Source organism: Hylaeus anthracinus, unplaced genomic scaffold (genome assembly GCF_026225885.1).
Source record: "Hylaeus anthracinus isolate JK02 unplaced genomic scaffold, UHH_iyHylAnth1.0_haploid 0, whole genome shotgun sequence".
NCBI classification, from domain to species: domain Eukaryota; kingdom Metazoa; phylum Arthropoda; class Insecta; order Hymenoptera; family Colletidae; genus Hylaeus; species Hylaeus anthracinus.
Window position 1 is genome coordinate 3,702,824 of NW_026533254.1, and position 20,243 is coordinate 3,723,066.

A 20,243-nucleotide genomic window follows, 5' to 3' on the forward strand; every position below is an offset into this window, starting at 1 on the left:
GGAATACTATCAAGAGCTGCATATAAAAATAAGAAGCAATACAATAACGTCAAAAAGCTGTAAAACGCTATAAGACAAGAATAAAATTGATGAACAAAATTGATGTTATTACATTGCAAAATGGGTTTGCATAAAGGGTTTTCAAAAGAGGATTCAGGATTTTGTTTTTTAATAAAGGTATACGTCTGTTTAATTGTTGATATGTGTATTGTCATTTAAAATCAAATAATTGGATACATTGGGTATCACTTGTGCTTTATTAAAGTACAAAATTCTAAACCTCCTTCTAGAGAACTCTGTACTGTTAGAGTGTAGAAATGATTCTGTGCCTTCACATTCAATTGTTTCTAACTGTAGTTTAAGTAAAAATATTTACTTAGCATTTTGTTGCGTTAAAGTACCAGCAGCTTTCTAAGTTCTAAGTACATTTATACGAAGTTCACGCGAATACCCATTGGCACACGTCCACTATTTCTCAAACAGAGCAGAGACTGCCATGGAGTAAAAGTAGGAGTTGCGTTTGGCGTGATTCGTAGTCGAGGAATTGGCCTTGAGCGGCAAATTGAGTTCAAATAGACTAATAACTCACCGTCCAGATGTATCAGTTTATGACATCGCCTAGTGAAGTCCAGGACACATGTACAGAACTTACGATCACGATCATGTTTCACAAGCAATGTACCTTGCGACGTAATGTTCATAGTTACCTATAACTTCATCTGACAGAGTAAACACGAATGTGACTAACTATAGATGTAAGTACCAATGACCTTAAAACTGCACTTAATAACACAGTCCTCTATTTTACATAGACATCTTCGCAAATATGTCTCCAAAAAAATCTACAAATTGCAGTCTGGTATGCATATGATTGGTATGAGCTTCGTAGGACACTAATTACAAACGGCCCAGCACTGTAATTAATTACTAATTAGCTCGAGATATTAATTTTTCATGGGTACAAATTATACATCTCTTAAATCTTTGATGCTAATCATTAAGAATAATTATTAAGAATCATTACGAATAATCATTAAGAATAAGTGGTGCCCAGCTATAACCAGATGACGATAAACTGACTGTTCAGAAAATGAAATTTCTTATTAAGACCAGCAAGAATAAACATATAAGATTTTGATATTTAAAGATCATTTACATCCATACAAGTCCATACGATTATTGATGTTTGGTATCAATAATAGTGTACTAGTTGTTTAATTAATTTATATAATATTATAGCGACTATAGTCAACTATAACCAGATAATGATAAATCAACTGATTGCTCAGAAAATGAAATCTCCTATTGCGACAAACAAGAACAAATACGTAAGACTTTAAAATTTGAGTTTTAGATACGTCTATATCCCCAACTTTATATAATTGTTTGTAGTTGATATCAATAACAGTATACTAGTTCTTTATTTATAATATACATACGAATTACACCCAACTATAGCCAGATGACGATCAAGTGACCACTTCAAAACTGAAACATCTTACCACGCATAAAGATTACCACAAACATCAACGACGTAATTAAGTGAATCACTGAAAACACTAAACAGAGGAAACGCGGATGTGACGACAGCTCAGTAGAAGATCCACGATGAAACCGAGAAGTGTCAAGCAGGTGTCCAATTAAAAACAGAAAAAGATTACAAAGGAACAAGGTATTTGCCGCAGAGATGAAAAGGCGCGAGAAAAAGTGAAAGAAAATCAAACGAGGGCCAAGAGGATCAAACACGAGGATAGCCGAGACCAAAAGCACTCCCCGGAAGGGAATGGGGAGAGAAACGGCAATGAGATCTTGTAAGAGGATCTCAGGAAGCGACCCCGGCCGAGAGAGAACCGAAGGAAGCACAGAGGGAAAAGGAAGAGGGATGGAAGAAGAGGTGCAGGAAGAACAGAGGGGAAACTGGGAATCGAGTAAGCTGTGGAATGCAGTTGGAATGCTGGTGCTCACCAACCGACCATTCGGTAATGGCTACACGTGTATACCATAACGGATACACGCGCCAATTCCCCCACCTACACCGCTACTTCGCTCTGGCTGCATACGCGGGTTATCCGCCTCGTGCCTAAGCGTTTCGCAGTGTAACGAAGCTGCAAACGACCTGGACATGCATTCATACTCGCTTTGGTCGCCGCCTTACGCGACATCCTCGACCTCAGCCCGACCTGGTGATGACACAGAGAGGTCAGAACATCTTGGCAGGATACATCCCAACTCTAGTTAGACACTAACTCTTTAATTCTCTGTTCTAGGACTTGTAGGTGCTAACTAGTGATAACTACTTTTCTTAGATCCTCGGATGTTCAATTTAACAGACGCGAAGTGCTATTATGGGGTAAAATTGATAATGCCAGGCTACGTCATTGTTGGTCCTGACATCAAAATGGCAAATAGATTATAAGATGCTGTGTGGATACATGCACAAGAATGAGATAGCGTTGGAGCTCAAATTTCATCAAGATGACGTGGTTCATGTGTTAATAATACTTTAGTGTGTGTGTACTCTGAAATAAATACAAATCGATATTTTAATTTAAGTGGCTCGTATCAAGCTTCATCTCCGTCTTTATTATTCTGTTTTTCTCACTTTTACGAGTTAAATCCTTGGCGGAGTTGTATTATATTCTGCCAGCAAAACTACAATCAAGGAAAAACGTTCTTAACTCCTTGCTCCACGATTTACTCTAGGACCGCGAGTGCCACAGTCAGCTATAAAGTCCTTTGTACACGTTCATAAGACGTGTCTGGCTCGTGCTTTTTATGTTCGACTCGAATTCCTTATCACGTGTCTCACATGTTCTTATAGGCTGAAGGGTTAACACTGGAGACTAGAGTTAGACGGAGCTCCGAATAGCCATTTTCTTAACCCCTTCAGTAATCATTAAAAAATTAAGAAATGAGAAAAATAACACACTTTTTTTATGAACACTTTTTATGTACCGAACATATATATCCCTCATAAAAGCCATTTTGAGTCCTAGATGGGACTGAAAGTTGATATCTACTGATTAATTTTTGTAACATTCGAGTCGAAAACAAACAACTCTCGTTCGACACTTTTTTTTTATCGCTAAAAGTAAGCGAATTATTCAGGTGGCCTATTTTAAATGTCTCGCCTTGTATATTTCGAACAGACAATTATGAATGAATACTATTCAAGTAGTTAACACTTTACCGATCGGTAAAGCTTTGTTAGCTATTATTGAGGTAATAGTTTATGCTTCCATCATTATGTGAAATATGAAATATTATATATATATTAATCAAAAAACGATTCTAATAGATCAAATAAATATTGAATAATACCAATGTAAACCAAAATAATACCAAAATAAAAAATATTATTGAGTTTAATTATTATATATTCCCCTTTGCTACCGATCGGTAAAGTGTTAAATATGACACAATAGTATGGTTTCAAACAGTCAATTATTAGTGAACACTATTCCAATACTCAAGTACAAATAAATGGTATTAGTATTGGTATTATATATAATTTTATATATTACCAGGTATAATTTTCTGAACCACGTAGGGGAAGTAGAGGTACCATGTGACTCAAATTTTGTTTTAATTAATAAGCCACGTACTATAAGACATGTCTCCCGTTGAGAATTTCCGAGTGCACTCGCAGACATAAAGAAATTCCGCGGACGAAGCTTTTCGTCCGTTCTTCAACGGGGCTGCGAGAACAAATTATTTGGAGTGACAACGACACGGCGTGCGAGCACCTTATCTACGAGTAACCAGCGTTGCATTTCACGTAACCCTAAGCTCAGAAGTTTAAAGCTTCGAAAGGCAAGGGAAGTTTAACGAGCGCCAAGTTCCAGGACGGGGGAGCACAAACGCGGAGTAGGTCGCGCGAATGGCCCTGTACGGTTCTCGGTGACGAGTATATCGGTCTCGAAAGCAGCCGTTCCCCCCGCATTACGAGCGCAGCTTTCGAATTTATTCACCGCCGGACCAGGATGTTCTTGGACGGCCCATAAGCACGTATACCGGACAAAGCTCACGAGGCTACGTTTGCTTCTAGACCTCACGATGTATCTCCACCTCCGCGCGCGGCGGAAGTAATCGTTTTAACGTGCAATGGCACCGATCGTTAAGTACCGTGGTCCTCGTCTTACGTCACGTCGAGATCGCGTTCTGTGTAGCGATGGGAACAACGGCGGTAGAGTTGTTCTACGTAAAGGGGATTGGATCGATCGATTTCAGAGAAAATTGTATAGGTAGGAATGCTGTTTGATTTTTGAAAGGAAAATAGCGAAGGTTGGGCACTGCTCCAAGGGGTGTATCTTAAAAGTGGTTTATGCAAAAATTAAGGCATTTTTCGTGTGGAAATCATATCAACATGTGTTTACGGGTGTATGTGTATGTGCTGGCTTTCTTTGTTTTGTTTCGTATATATCTCAGTGGTTTATAAGAATGTCATAAAATTTGATGTGGTGACTTTTATATGTACATGTAGGTGGGATTCATTTTTTTTTTTTAAGTCTACGTATATCAGTATGTACGTGTATCTATGTCTATGTTTGTTGACTTTTGTTTTGTTTAATACCATACTACTAATTTATCCGGAAATCATGACACTTCGGTATGGTGACTTCCATATAAGAGACATTCACATGTGGAAGTGGCATGATTCGCATTATTCGAAGTAAAGAAAAATCAAGAAAAATCACTACAGTTATATTATTTAGGAACTATATGAAATATTTATAATGACCTATATGTATATGTATCTATGTATGTATGTTCATTGGAGAAATATGTCTGAATTAAACGATTACTTTATACTTATTTATAATGAAACATTTATTTGGAATTATCAAGCCTCTCATATAATTTCGACAAATTTCTGCAATAAACAAAGAGGGCACGAATAATTATAGGACTGACTGAACATAGGATCAGCTATCACTTGAGATATCGACTTTGTCGAATACAATCAAATTTTCGTGATGTCACCAAAGAAAATTTAAGAGGGCGATTATTTTTTGAGAGGAACGATTCGATTGAAAATTTCTAGGAACGAGCATCGAGTGCCCATCGCTAGTAACAGCCACCCTAAGACTATATCTACGTACTCGGCTACGCCTCGATACATTGCCTCGACCCACGCGCCATTGTCTTCTCTTTCGGACGACGCTGGCTGATGTAAGAGGGAACGAGATATGTATGTACGTATTCGCGGATACGTTTCAGCGACAGAAAAGGTTTCACTGAAATTATAAGCAGATAGGCAGATACGTAGGACGATGCAGATGCTGATCTCCTACGAGGGAATTTTTTTCAATGCCAAAAGGGAGGCATAATTACTGACAAATACGACGTTCTTAGAAATTAATAATTGAGATGAAATGTAATAGGTGATTGCTTCACTTGGGAATGTTAAAACTCAGTCGATCGTAAGGAAGGTAAGATAAAAGAGTATTGGCCTAAAATGAAAGTCTTCTTTACGAATTAATTCTAGGGAAATGCATGCTGGTCCTGATTTTTCTTTTTAGGCAATGCTTACATGTATCTTAAAGGCTGAGAAATTATTTTTTTCAGTTGTATATATATGCGTGGCAAATAAAGAAGAATTACTTAATAAAATTACCACGGCATCTAACCATTTTTGTGTTAATCTCTATCTATATGTATATCTTTATAAATTGTTGGTTCAGATTGTAATTTAAAATAATTGCAATTTCCTGAAGAGTTTTAAATAATTATTATGCTTCTAAACTCTTATTTATTACACAATAACTGGTTTAATGGCCAATTAATTATAAATTCACGTTCCACTTATTCATGTACATATATTATAGAGCAAAAATAACTGCACCTGCACAGTCGTCTTAATAATCATCTTTGAATCTAAATAAGAATTTTACATTTTGATAAGAATTTAATGTCTTAATAAAAATTGTATACTTATATAAGAATGATATCTATAATAGTCGAGAATTTTTCAATTAAATATGAATTTTGAATCCAGATAACAATTTTGCCCATCTCTTTATACAACGAAGCTGATATTCCGCGGGTCTCACGACTTCTCCGCAACGTGAATCATGCCAGTTCCGGTCCGACCCACGCGTACGTGTCCCTGAAACACCCGCGCCGCGGTCTCATCCTCGTCTCGGCGCATCTTGTCCGTCTGAACTTGTCTCGATTACGCTTGAATTTATGAAATAGTCTTTTATGGTAATTTCCTACGCCCGCAGTCCAGTCTTATAAACTGGATCTCAAAGTTCAAGTCCGAGGACTTCCGGGCAATCATCACAATCATCAAATGATTATTGCTCTGCTGAAACAATTAACACGTGGTATCATTTGTACCTCAGGTGATACTGGTATTAGACAAATTGTAATATTAAAGTGATTGATAGGTAGTGATGCATAGCATGACACTATGACGTCTTCAGCGTACGGCGAAGAGATGTACCGATCACCTGGTTGCTTGGTTTATTTTTTTATAGTGTTTAGGTCCATTTCACTTCTTTCTAGAGTATTTGCTCTACTACTTACAAAAGATCGTAATTTAGCGAGACTTTATTACTATTCTTCACGAAACACATGTTTTTTCTCTTTTATGTGCCATATTTTTATCAATCTAAGGCCCAATGGGTCTACAAAGAGCTCGGGTTTTGCGAGTTCGCTAAACCCGTACTGCAGCTATGACCATACATACTCGTAGCTACAATCTCTGTGGGCACCACAGGATAATACTACTATGACGCGACCACGTCTTTCTGTGTCAAGCCTTAACATGTAGCTTGAATATCAAACAACATTCAAATTCAGTCGATAGAGAGGAAGGTAAAATAAAACTGGTAAAGGTAGGCAGTGAAATTGCTTCAAAATATAATTTCCTTTGGGAATTAATGCTAAGTGAATGAGAGTAGGTTCTGATTTTGTACTTTTAGACAACGTTTATCCCCATCTTTATTTGTATCTAAGCTGGTGCAGTTTACAGCTAGTATAACTACTATGGTACCGTCACCCAATCACGAAGGTATTAAAAGTATATATGAAGGTTTCCTCAAAATATTCACTACAAATAGTAAAATTAAAAATTCGTCAAAAATCCCCTATTTTCATTCTAAATTTCTCACTCCTTGAATTTCCATTCATCAGATGGAAACCTCTCTGACAAATCTAAATCGGTACTTTTTACGAACCTACTCATCTCCACCTTTTTCCTAACATCAACTATCTTCATCTTCAGTATCTAATCGTTCGATTAGACACCAATCTCCCAAGTTTGCTCAAAAGAATACCAGCTAATAGATAACTCGAGAAGAAATTTCTCTGTTATCCGCGAAGGCAATTTCGGATGTAGAGAGCTAATGAAAGTACCCTTCCCTTTATTGGCGCGTAAAGAGAACGAGAAGGGAAACGGATTAATTCTCACGCTGGCTATCCCCCCATGCAAGATGGAGACGGTACGTACCATCCAATTACGCCTGAGCCCCGTTCTTAGCTCGTGAGCATCGTTTAATCGCGGCCCACGTGACTGGGACGAGTATCAAGACGTTACCTTCAATATGTAAGGCATAAAATAATCGACCTAAAGGGTTGGCAACTGTGGCGCGATTGTTCTCTGGTTACACTCGAGCCAGCCGTGTCAAACAATAATCGCCACGCAAATACTCTGACGTGATACGTAACTATCGTTGCAGCGGGAGTACAGTGGGACATAGATTAAACGGTTGAATCAGAACCACCCCTTCCACGCCGATATACTACACCTGGAGAGATATTATTACAGCCACATATATGGTACTTATAAATATTCGTGAATTTATGCACGGGTTATTGGCCAGTGTTAAGACCAGACTCTCATTCACATGTAAACATTTGCTAAAGTTATAGCATCCTCGAGACTAGATCCTATGTCGTATGTTTATCGTCATATCTACGTTTGTAAATTTTGATAATAGGCACAAATTGATCTTGTGTCCTATAGTCATCATATCAGAGACGTTCCTGTCTTCCGATGATTAGGTTAGGACTTTCACGTTTTGGGATCTACCTTTGGATGTTTGTATGATAAGTGTAGGCTTTATCTTGTGTCTTCATCATGGTCTCTCGTTTATAGTCTACATAGGTATTACGCTGTACATTTATCACGATGACGACATGTATGTCTTCTTATAACGAGGCTAGACCTTATGTCGTATGTTCATCGTGATCTGTATGCTTGATATTTATGGTGGGAATATATGGTATGCCGAATATTAATCATGAAGTGATATGTTTATGTCTTTTTATATCACAAATCTTATGTTTAATGTTAGGTTTTATCTTGTACGTTCATAATGGTCTCTACGTTTATGTCTGAATCTTATTATGATCTGTAAAAGTCTATTAGTTTAAAAAAGTATCTTAAATTTCCAGTAACAGTTTTTAACAAATCACTATAAATTCGGGCGAGTTAACCACATTCAAATAAACAATTGTTAAATATTTTGAGAATACCAAGATTGTTCATGCCACATTCCTTTAACATTTACTATAATACCAAGGAACCATACGAACGAATAAAATTGATAATAATTCTAATAGACCTAACAAAAGAGTATCTACTAACAATATATCAATAATTACAAAAACTATAATTTTAATCTCTACCCTTATACCTCTACAATGTTCTCTTGGAAAAGCCACCGTTTGAATCCCCCAATATCGCCATAAAATGTACAGAGTGTATTTTTAAGATCCCAGGATTCTTCTTCCAAACAACCTCCAGCACCCTTAATCTTTGCCTCGAAAGTCAAACAATGTCTGAGAATGAATTTACCCTAGATACGATCCGAACGCGAAAAAAACGCCCCGTCGTTTCGTGTGAGGGATGCGAATCTCGAAATGCAAACTCATGAAACCTACCCCTGTCTGGCTCTGTTCGACGCTATTCCGCGACTGGTAGCTACCTAACCCCGACGTGACCGCGTCTAAGGTGGCTAGCAGGAAAGCTCAATCTGCAACGGGTGGTCCGACGGGACACGCGTACCCTGTTATAAGCCCCCACGCCCTCTTTCCAGCCCCACACGGCTCGTAATACGAGAACGGGACTTTGTGTCACGTAATGCTGCTGTAGCACGAAACTTCCAGCCGTTCCCGCAGATACGTGGACTTACAACCCCTAAGAACGCGACGGATACATTCACGTGGAGAATCGTGGTCGACTGGATATAAGACTGGCTTCATCATCGATTCTCATTTAGGTGCTTGTTGGAGAACTGTTCTTTCGACAATTGTATTTTTTGCAACAGACAATTCATTTAAGGGGAAAGCCACCTTGGACGCGTGAAAATCGTAGCTGTATTCAACAATTTCTTTTGTTCGAACAATTGAGTCGAGAAATGTAGATAGGGTAATGAGCGTATACGGACTGCGTCGTCACGAAAATTGACACGACTGATGTCAAGAACGTGACGAATGTCTTCTCGAACGTGACGCATTGTGTAACGATAATAGTTAATCCTTTTGCTAACTATTAAGCTTCTTTGCATTTAAAATACAAAATATATACAACAATGGAAGATCTGTTTTCTGGGGCTTATTATATATGTATTTAGATTTGTTTATTAACGCAGCATAAAACAATATAACATAATACAACTTATATCAATATAACGAAGCATAACAAATCATAATACAGTATAAAAGAACATAACACAGTATAATACAGCATTACACTGTCAATGAAAAAGTAATTCTCTTCGTGTAATGGCTTCAGCATCACTATTCTATTTAAAAAATCTAAATCAAAATCATTTCATTATTATTCAATACACGTATAATGAACTCCAACAAACAGATATTCCATTAAGTCAATTGTTTTCGAAAAAAAATTGATGAATATAGCTATGATTTTCACGTGCTTAAGGTAGCCTGCCCCCTTAACGAGGCGTTTGTGACGAGGGGTCAGCAAATCAAAGGAATTCGTTCAAAGGAAGATACAATTGATATACAGGGTGAAGCATTTAAAACAGGTCACCTGAATAATTTGCTTACTCTTTCCGATAGAAAAAAAAGTGTTAAACAAGAGTTTGATTTCGAGGGGCACGTAACGTGGTACCAATAACTTTTTTATCGGTGGATGCGTAGAGAAGATATGAAGGTTGACTCTGCTTTTATAAATAGAATGATACAATTTTTTATATACATGCTCAAAACGGGGTTTAAAGCGAATTCAATGATCAATAGTTGGAGGTCATTCAAGATTACACAGGCTGTAATTCAGGTGACCTGTTTTAAATGCCTCACCCTGTATAGTCGCCATTACCTGGCTAACAATTCGCCACCAAGCATGCATTCCTCAACAAACTAGGCACGCGAAGGTTTTCGTGACCCCCGGAAATCATTTTATTAGCAATGATGCAGCAAACCTTCGGATCTTCGGATAGCCGCGCGTCTCACGTGCCTGGGTTGTACTCTCCACCATTATTATATAATTAATCGACGCAAACTCATTTCCATAAGCACGGGAGAGTACTCGCCTAGGGAATATTACAAACCTTTCGCAGAACAATATTCCTTTGTTTGGATTACACACAGAAACACGGAATCTACCAATCACATGTGTGTAGATATATGGAATTACGAAATCTGTTAGTAGAAAAATTAAAAGGGTGTTCAAGGTGGTAGAAATTGATAAGGTATAGTTATTCCACAACACATTGTATTATTGTGTTTATTGTGTTATTATTGTGTTCATACTCGATAGGCACTAATATTCTTCCTAGCACGATGCAGCCGACATTATTCAAACGTTAGGACCACTTAAAATATAGGAATTTACTTCATCTTCGTAGGGAATCTTCTTTTATAGCTGCCTGACATCGAAGTCTATACGTTTGTAGCTCCTTCATAATAGAGCTACTTAAGTTTTACGTTGTACGATAATAATGGCTCCTATCTACGTTTATATATTATTATAAAAAAGCAAATTATATGTACATACAACACATTATCTACGTTTATGTGTCCGTAAAATAGAACTGAATATTACGTCCAAAATGTATTGAGGTCTCTATGTCAAGCCTTCCACCTTTACCAAGTATAATAAAATTTTATCAATTTCAAAACTTGTCAAGTTACACTGGTTCATACAATACAGCTTTTAGGCCAGTTTTAACCATCAAGGGGTACACCACTTTGCCTACTCGAACTTTCAGGCTTTTTAAGAATTTTTACTGACGCGATAACAAGATTTTATTTACATTGAAGTATATGAATGTATTCTGTAAGTATTCAACTAGAAAATCATTTTTATTTTTTCCTCTTTACAAAAGTAGCGACTTGATAGACGATATCGATATCGATTTTTAACTAACGGCATATCATTTTTCTATATATATACATATAGTATTTTGAGCAAAAAAAGATTCGATTTCTTTAAACGACCAATGTGGTGTGACCCCTTAATAGCACCACTATTCACCCTTCCAACAAAACAAAATTAGATACGGCTCTACAAAAGCATCCCACACGAATGATGAAAGTCTCAAATCGATCGATCATACCGTTCCTTAGAAATAAATTTTCTAAAACAACGTATAAGAAAATTTACTACCCCTTCAAACTACACGAACATCATATACCGCGAATGCCTTCTCTATTTTTTCATCTATCAAAATCAGACTATTTCACGAACAAACAAGCCCCGCTAGTAGGAAGCTAGAAAACAATTAAACTCTATGACACCGGGGAACAACAACCAGGTCGGCACGATTGACCAAACGTTGCTCGACAAAGCCGAGCGTGTAAATTACGGAGGCAAGACTTTTTTGCTTGGCCCGACGTTATTGGGGAACATTGTTGTATCGTAGAGTGACGGGAGCGAGCGTCGATACTTTCTCGTGAAAAATTTTCGGCGTTTTATTAATTACAGGCTATCATTCCTCGATGGCGGCGAGGCGCAGAGTTTTCGTTGGCAAGCCAGCGGAGTCGGGCGCCGTTAATTCTGTCTGGCGCACGGGGCTCTCCGTTTCGAATCGGCTCGTTGATTCAGCCGACGAACGGCCATTTTTCACGCATGCCCGCGTCCTTTTCCGGCAACCTGCCGACCGACGGCGTGTGTGCGCGTAACAGGCTGCGCGCTATCGCGTGCCTTTTTCCACGAAAAACCACTGATGAAGACGAACAGCCGCGAGCAACCGACAATGCGATAGACCGTGAAGCCGCGATAACGCTGCTGCCTCGTTGCCCCTGTCACGCACTTGCGCGCAAACTTGCGTAATTATGATTAAAAACGGCAGATAGATCGCTGGGATCATTTCGCCGCGGCGTCTAGGCATTACACATTTCAGCGTGATTGCCGCCGACCGAGCAATCAGCCTCTGATATCAGGAAGTAGGAATTGCCGTGGGAAAGAAAGAGTAAAGGACTGAGGAGAACGTGGGGGGGGGGGGATGATTGAGTAGAACGAGGTCAATTTTGTTTAATCGTAGGGCCTTGGGAAGGTTGACTGAAAGGTTTGACCTATTCCCTTTTTCCTATCTACGATAAAAGCTTTGGATAAGGTTGTCTAAAATGTTTTAGGTAATGTTTAAGTAGGAATGGAGTAATGTCTCTATTCCCGTCACTTGTTTAAGAGTGAGGATTGCTGTTTAGATAGAAATGGGGATAATTCTGTTCTGTTGTATTAATCGTCTAGAATTGCATCAAATTAGCAGTTATAGGAACTTGTGGAGATAACATAGTTACGAGAATATAGCCTAAATCATTAACAGGAGTAGGAACACTATTGAACTTGGAGTTTTAAGATGCTAACGTTTCAACTAAGATTGTATGAATTGGAAATTGAAACAGTGATTAAGAATTGGTGTTGAGAGCTGTTCCAGAAACTTGTAGAGCTCAGTGACAAGAATATGGACGAAATTATTGACGAGAATAGGAACATTACTGTATCAGAAATTTGAAGATGAAAGAAGTCTTAACTACACCTGGATAAATTGGCAAGGTGATCAACAATTCTTTAGAGATATAACTGCTAAAGCCAAGTACTCAAACTGATTTTTGGATGAAGATTCGGAAAAAGAATGTACGGAAGTAGATTGATTATTCTTCCAATAAAATACTGCTAGATCCGAGTAATCGGTAGAGCCGTTTAATGGTTTACGGCTAAACGAAACTGATGAATTAGGGTCATCCGACAATAATGGTCGTTAGGCAGATGCGTGCAAGCTTGTGTAATTACGATTAAGACCAGCAAACGGATAGCTCGATTATTGTTTCGTCCCCACATTCGCACATTACACCTTTCAACGGAATTAGCGCAACGTCAAACTGATCGCTGATACGGACAGAGGCATCCGCTTTGTTCCGTTGTGTAGTTTACATTTGAGGTCACCGATGTCGCGGGCTGAGCAATACGAATAGCGTTCATTGCTTTACGGCGAAACGTGTTTACGAAATGTAGACTGTACTATCTAAAAAGATAATCGAACGGAAACGGACAGATCAATATCGACGCAATTACGAGAAACCTGGTGAATGGCCAGCTCTCTCTGTCAGCCCAAAGTCACCACAAGGGTAAAACTGGTAGCTTTTGTTCTGCGTTAGGTACAATGGTAAATCTGGTAGGAAATGTGCCAGGTGATCAGCTTTCTTTTAGTTCTAGAACGCTGAAGAATACCACTGGTAACTTAGTTTTGGATTAGGTCTAATGGTATAATGTTTAATCTGGTGAGAAACATGATGAATGACAAGCATTCTGTCAGTTCAAAGTGACTAATGGATACAATTAGTAGCTTCAATCTTGTAGTTGCGTTTCTAAGGGTTTTCCAAAAAAGCCTTTAGAATATTATTTTTTAATAACAAAAAACGTCCTTTAGCATAGTCGTGACAGACAATTAAATGGCATCATCTGTTATGTTTAACCCTTTCGCGTTTAACTTCCAGCAATAATTATTGCTGTTTTCAACGATAATGAACATACAATTTTTGTTTATTTTTAATGTATCAACTCATAGTGATAATCAGAAATGCACATATGTAAGTAATCTGTAGAAATAGTATATAAATTTAGGCTGAAAAGTACAAATATCACTCTATTCGTAGCGACTGTTCGCGTGTTCGCTGTGCCAGCCAAACGTGGCCACGCGAACGACGAATGCCTGAACGCTCGTAAAAATCGACCCTTTCGAGTGGTTCAAACGTCCGTCTTCGCAGCAGCGACGCTAGGGGATCATTTTTTTTTAAATAGAATCCGGTCGAAGACGCACAATTTACAAGCGAACGAACGCGTTACATTAAGTAAGTAAGGAATTATTAGGAAAGATGAATGAAATTTAGTATAGTGTAAAAAACATATTTAATATCACCTTTAATTATAAAAATAATAATTTAGACGATGCGGTTATAACATATTAATTATTAGGTTGTCCCAAATGTTTCTTCCATTTCCTTAAGTAATACATACGCAACATTTTATGTATAATGCTACATTACTGAATTGCGTGCAATTCATTTTGTTCTATTACAGTTATAACATTAACATCTAAGAAATAAGGTTGTCTAATTGTATAAATTGCCACACAAAATAACTGAATGGAAGTCATGGAAGAAACTTCTCGGAAAACCTAATACATATCTTGACACCCAGGGAAAAACACTCTAAATTTGCCTGGCGATGAATGGGTTCAGGCACTAATCAGCTCTACGTTCCTTCCCCTAGCCATCTTCTTGCGCATCTCCGCGAGCAGTAAGCGCGTCGCCGCGCCATTCTGACGCGCCGTCGCACGCGCTTTCGGAATTAGCGTGCGAATCAAAGTCCCAAAAGGGGGCAGGGGTTGAAATCGAATAGAATCGCGAAAGTAAAAAGAGAGTAAAAAGGGGTGAAGGGAGATGGAGACACGCCGGCGGTGGACAACGGGGCGTGGAACACTGTAAATTTATGTCCAATTTCGTGGCGGATGGGGAAGCGACGACCGAGCGGAATTTTCGCACGGGGATTTTAGCTCGCGCGGGCAATAAACCTCCGATCGGCTGGACGGGGAACAACGTCGAGAGAAACGTTGCCAGGAGTACGTATGAACGTCCAGCCACGTTACTTCCTGGACCTCCAGGTCGAAAAGAGACAACCATCAGGGAAGAAGCCAAAGCATCGAGAGCTCGAGGAGCGAGTCAAAGAGAGACGGAGAGGCGATAAACACAATTGAAATTGAATATCGAAAAGCGCAACGAGAGAAACTTTCGCGGCAGGGAAATGTCCGGCGCGACACGGCGCTGAACGTCGACGTATTTAGGGCGGAACTGGCCTAACCCGTAATTCGACCCCGCCGCGGAACGTTGTTCCGACGATTTATGCAGAGACGGAATTATTTGTGACGCTTGCACGCCTGCGGGAAAATACGGCGAGGGGTCCGGAGTGTATAACAAGGGGAACGCGTAGAGAAGGGTTTGAATAATGAAATCCGGACACAGAGCAATTTCGGATATCCTCAACTGATTGCGTGCATATTATACGATCAAGTGTACAATTACGCCTGTTGGTTATGGGACTGAGTTAACTTGTGTTTCCTTTGTTTTCGGGATAATTGGAGTTTTTGGATTAATTAAAAAAATGCTTGTTTTACCATTTTCGTTGTATCGACCCCCGCCCCTCGTCACTTCCGCAGTATTTTGTGATTCCAAACCGTCTTTCGCAACTCCTCAGTTTTCCACGAAAACGAATTTTCAGCGATGATGCTACTGTTTTTTTTTTTTTTTAGGTAGATGTGACATAAACAAAATGATCGCATTTGGAGGAAGAAAGAAATTCTCAAATTATTCACCAAGCATTACTCCATTGAAATTACAATATTCGTATCGATGCCTGACAGAATAGGTGGTCACTTAATCACATCATCTTTTACATTTAATTTATAACCATGCACATTTCCAATTAAAAAAAAAAATCGAATGATATTCCATACCATTTTACGTACTTTATTAACAAATCAAATTCTAAAATCCTTTTTGGAATAAACACTTTACATAATCTAACTCGTCTTCTAAGATGAAATTTTTTCTAAATAGGCTGGTAATTAAAGTATTAATATTAGACGAACCAATTTTGACTCATGAATATTAAACTTCTTTTAAAAAATCTCGCTTAATTAAGAATATTTTTTCTACAAGTTTTAATTTTCAACTTTTACTCAAATAGGATTTGTGCTAATTATATTGACAAATTGATTTGTTGTTTCCCCCTTCAACGTCAAGAATCCTCTTCGTAAGGATCGTCATCTGTAATTTTAACGTTAACGACGGGAACGCGATTGTTAATGAATTTTATGGATAGAAGCATCGTAATAACAGTACGTTACGCAGATCCAATTAAAATATACAAGATAATCTCCAGTTTGTTGACGTGGACGAGTAAGAGTTAGAAAAAAGTGGATGCTCGTGTCGCGGAGGGAAATGCCTGTCGGGCCGTTAAAGAGTCTTCAACGTCGTTTCCGTTTTCTCTCGTCATCTTTCGTGCCTCCTAATTGCTTCTCCCATAATTGTCGTTAATTAAACGAGACACCGAAGATTGTGTCCCGTTGCCGTTTAATTACGGAGAGGATTCATTAATGAAAAGGTAGGTGTCTAATGAGAACAAAACAGCGTTGACGGTCTCTACAGAGGCCTAAGGGAAGTCATTCTGGTCGCGGCTAGTGTAGATTAACATTACAGACACACCCTTTAACGCGCTCACCGTTACCGTCACTCATATACAGATGACAGAGACTTTACGATATGGTCGCAGATTTGTAAATAAATCTGTATAAGATTCGCGAATCTTGATGTGATTAGTTTCTTGCAAGATGGACCAAGTAAGTGTGACAGTCATCGGTCCATTTAAAGCAAAATGTCAACGGGAAAAAATGAATAGTTCGAGGAGTACTATATTTGTAGAAGGATATTTTTGTTATAAGTGCAATGATGTATATGCAATCGATTTTTGTTTCCATAGATTGAATCCTTTCGACTATCCTACTTATACTTTTCAATATTTTCAATCTATGCAAATAGATGTGCTTTACCATTTACGAAAATAATGCATCTATCGATTACATATGCACCAATATAAATATAATGATGAATTACATAAGATTACACTTATTAAAAAAAATATGGTTCCACTTGTACTCCTTGAACCAGTCATTTCTTCTCGTTGACATTTTTCTCTAAATGCAGTAATAACGGACTTATGACTTGTCATAATTACTTGGCCCATTCTGTATGTACATTAGAATAGGTTTGTCTCGAAATAAAATTTTATAAACATATGGAGCAAATCAATTTATCAATATAATTAGCCTACATCCTATTTTAGTAAAAATTGAAAATTATAGCAAAGGTATCCTTAACACAATGACGATCGCTAACGTGAATTTACATCACCTCAAATTCTATTCCTGGTTATGAAAGAATTATAAAAATCTTTTTATTTTATACCCTACATATTTACATTAAACGTTTGTAATGCGTATAAGAAACATCAGAAACATTCTTTGATTAAACGTTAATAACAATTAAGATTAAGAATAAGTATTCAGTGTATACAGTAATTGTGAATAATTTGTTAATATTTTAATATCTACTGATTGAACCAATTAAATATTAATTTTTGACAATAGTTAGATTAATTCTTAACAGTCTTTGTTTAAACAATGATCGAGAATATAATTTTTCTGTAATACTAACATTTCGTCAATTCCATTGTCCTTGGATCGGACAGACTCTGCTGACACGCGTCGACCAATCCGCGTCGACCAATCCGCGTTCGGCCTTCCCCGACTGATACGTACCCAAGCGTCAGAGTCTTCAGTTCTCGCGTATACTTCGGGCGATAAAGGTCGTACTGACCTCGCGTGTGCGCGTTGAGCCGACCGAGGACCAAGGCTGGCCTAGGATGACCAGGGGGTGACCAATGTTGACCAATGCTGACCACTACTGACCACTACTGACCACTACTGACCACTACTGACCACTACTGACCAATTGGTAAATGATGATCAGCACTGGTGAGCGAACGCAAATTTTTTATTTTTTCTTTATTTTTGCAATGTTATCATCATGCTCGCTTGTATTTCCCTGTATTCTTATTACAATTATGTCTTTGATTAGGTTTAACTAAATTTATACAACATTTTGTTTAATTTGCATAGTTATTTTCAGGCTTTTTTTTTAATTTAATTTTCTCATTCTTATGTATGTTAATTTCTATTCTCGTATTAATTTTTCATTATTTATAATTTTTTCATTCGGCACTAATATTACTTTAATTATTTTATATGGTATTATTTATATTTCCTGATTGTTCTAGTGCTTTGATTTTTCTTTGTTAGGTAGATTCGCATGGTGGGGAAACGACACGCAATTGAATTGTTTCTTCGAATTCTGCGATCGATTGTTTCATATGTATCGATTGATGAAGTTTTATGTAACTCGATATTTTAATTGATAGTTTTCCTTTTTTTTTTTAAATTATTTCATTATATTACTTCTGTATACGTATGTCTATTCTGATTTTCAGTTTCTCTTATCTAGGTATTTCATCGAACGAAGACATCGCATTCGCCGTGGGAACCTTAGTTCTAAGTTGCGTTAGAACATAAGGCCAAGTAATTATTACCCGTTTTTCTCTTGTTTGTTCGGCCGCCCTCGGGGGCGCGTAATTTCGTTAATTTCGGTCATTATTGTTTCATGCAATAAGCAGAGTGACCAACCGTGTAGATGGACAGAAAGGTCGGTTGCCGTCCTCTAGCTAGTCTTTTTCGAGAGAAAGACATCGTCTTTCTCTTGCTAAAGACTCGCCAAGAGGAAACGGGACTGACCCAGTAAGTCTGTCTGCACGGTCGCGTCGTGTTCGCGATTTCATTGTAACTTCATTTTCCCCTGTAAAAAAGGGAAATTTTCAATAATTGCTTGGCAGAGTCAGACCAGGAAATCGAAGGAGTTTAGTTTCCTTCTATTTTCTTCTTCGCGTACCTAGTTTATAAGAGTGTACATAAATGGAGATCGAAGGAACTTTGTTTCCTTCTATTTCCTTCTTCGTGTACTTATTGTAATTTAATTTAAGCCGCGCGTGTACGAATGCCTGTCTCTTATCAAACAATCGTAAATAAGTTGCTTCATTTGTTGGTTCGTTTGCCTATATTGGCACGTTGTTTCGATTACCATTTCGGTCACTTGACTTCATGTAATAAGCAAGTGACCGGCCGTGTGACCGAACTGAACAGTCGGTTGCCGCCCTTTAGTTAGTCTTATTCGAGAGAAAGACAATACGTTCCGAATTCAGCACTCTCTCCTTGGTAGTCGTCTTATGTCAGATCTACCTGGGATTTGGACAAGGTGCAGGGTAGTTTTCTTCTCGTAAGACATGCCGAGTCGGTCCACTTTGACTATCGAACAAGATTCAGAGAGTTATCTTATCGTAAGTCGTGTCAAGTTGGGTCGTTGCTGGCTTCGACACTCGGGTAGAGTCTGCCAACTCGTAAGACGGGTGAAACGGGTTGCTCGGGTAGTGGGCCCTCGCGTAAGTCGGTTTATGGACCAAGGCCGAGTTGTATACAAACACGATCAGAGTAATGCCTTATCGTAAGACGTACTGAACTCAGATTATTGTTGGCTTCGAACAACATTTGGGGAGTTTTCTTCTCGTAAGACGTCTTGGGTATAGAGTCACGCAGAGAGATTACTCCCCTTATTTTGACTCGAATACAACAATGATTTGGGGGAAGACGCGGATGAGGTATTTCCCCTGAACGTGGGCGTTATGACAGAGGCAGGCCATAGCCGTTGCGAGGCATAACCCCTCCTACCTGGAAAAGTCGGCTTGACCGATCGGCTCCCGCGAAAACGTGGCGGTGTCAGTTCTCGCGCGCGAGGCGGGGTCAGCAATGACCCGATGGGGAGATGCAGAGACGATATCTCTTTGTATCTTGATTTTGAGTCAATTTGGTTCCCGACTTGGATGCAGAGAGTCTACCTGTCGGTCGTCTTGAGCCGGATCCTACGGTAGTTCCGATTGCGGACGCAGGGAGTTGAGTACTGATCGGAGACGTCAGTCTTTCTCTCGAATCGGACTCGCCAAGAGGAAACGGGACTGACCTAGTAAGTCGATTGTACGGTTTGCGTCGCGTCGCGTCTATTCTCGCGTGTTAGCTTCATTTTCTTAGTTAAATCGATTGCTTGATAGAGACAGACACAGAGATCGAAGGAACTTTGTTTCCTTCTATTTCCTTCTTCGCGTACGT

The 20,243-nt window shown here is 38.7% G+C and overlaps 2 protein-coding genes across 3 annotated transcripts in view; one reads left to right on the forward strand and one right to left on the reverse strand.

Moving 5' to 3' along the window:
- Positions 1-20,243, reverse strand: part of LOC128896225 (protein rhomboid) — a 427,225-nt gene that overhangs the window by 324,301 nt on the left and 82,681 nt on the right. The gene's annotated exons all lie outside the window — the stretch shown is intronic.
- Positions 13,972-20,243, forward strand: part of LOC128896240 (heat shock protein Hsp-12.2) — a 140,914-nt gene continuing 134,642 nt past the window's right edge. The window contains exon 1 of the mRNA XM_054159466.1: positions 13,972-13,984. The gene's annotated coding sequence lies outside the window, so the exon portion shown is untranslated. The remainder of the gene's footprint in view (positions 13,985-20,243) is intronic.